This window comes from Myotis davidii, unplaced genomic scaffold (assembly GCF_000327345.1).
Source record: "Myotis davidii unplaced genomic scaffold, ASM32734v1 scaffold405, whole genome shotgun sequence".
NCBI lineage: Eukaryota > Metazoa > Chordata > Mammalia > Chiroptera > Vespertilionidae > Myotis > Myotis davidii.
Window position 1 is genome coordinate 678,847 of NW_006296048.1, and position 1,163 is coordinate 680,009.

Sequence of the window (1,163 nt, forward strand, 5' to 3'; positions counted from 1 at the left end):
AATCAACCAAAAAATGAGTTCGCGTGTCACCTCTGACACGCGTGTCATAGGTCCGCCATCACTGAGCTAGACTATTAACTCTCAAAACCAAAGATTAAGTCTGTCTTTTTCACCTGTATATCTCTAATAGTTAAGACAGTTTCTGGCATATAGTGGGACTTTAATATATTCATGGAATAAATGAATGAATGAATTGAAAAAAAAACTTTCTAACCAAAAAAACTTTCTCCTTTAATTATTTTCCCAAATCAAACATGGGCCAGTTGACTGAAAGCCAGGATCAGCAAACCATCAGCTACACTACCATAAACCTCTGTGAAGGCTGCAAAAGTATCACAGTACAAAGTTTAGTGAGCCATCAACTGGAGTTTCTTTTTTCAGGTAGTAAAATGTTCTAAAGGTGATTGTGGTAATGTTCTAAAGGTGGTTGCTCAACTCTGAATATACTAGAAATTATGGAATTGTATATTTTAAATAGGTGAATTATATCTCATTAAAGCTGTTATTTTAAAATTTTCTGATTCTAAGATATAAAAAGCAAAGTACTGAGGTCTTATAAGTACCGCGCGCTAACCGATTGCGCCACTGGAGCTCCTGTTGCTCTCTTTCTAATTCTTTGAGTTGTAGAGTTAGATGATTACTACCATTTTTTTCTTGCTTTTTGAGGTAGACCTGTAGAGCTATAAACTTCCCTCTCAGGACTGCTTTCATTGTGTCCCATAGGTTTTGGATTGTTGTGTTTTCATTGTCATTAGTTTCCAGGATGTTTTTAATTTCTTCTTTGATCTCATTGGTAACCCAATAAATATTTAATAACATGCTATTCAGCTTCCAAGTTTTTGATTGGTTTGGATTGTTTTTATTGTAGTTTATTCTAATATGATGCCAGTGTGGTCTGAGAAGATGCTTGGTATGATTTTAATCTTGAAGTAGGGGAGACTTTGCTTGTGACCCAATATGTGGTCTATTTTTGAAAATGTCCCATGTGCACTTGAGAAGAACGTACATACTGCAGCTTTGGGGCGAAATGTTCTGAAGATGTCAATTAATTCAATCTGATCTAGTGAGTCATTTAGGATTGATGTTTCTTTGCTGAGTTTTTGTTTGCAGGATTTATCCAGTGGTGTCAATGGGGTATTAAATTCCCCTACTATGACTGTTGT

General features: G+C 35.5%; 1 long non-coding RNA gene across 1 annotated transcript in view; it reads left to right on the top strand.

Moving 5' to 3' along the window:
- LOC107184262 overlaps positions 1–1,163 on the top strand; it is a 23,593-nt gene that overhangs the window by 21,809 nt on the left and 621 nt on the right. The window lies entirely within an intron of this gene.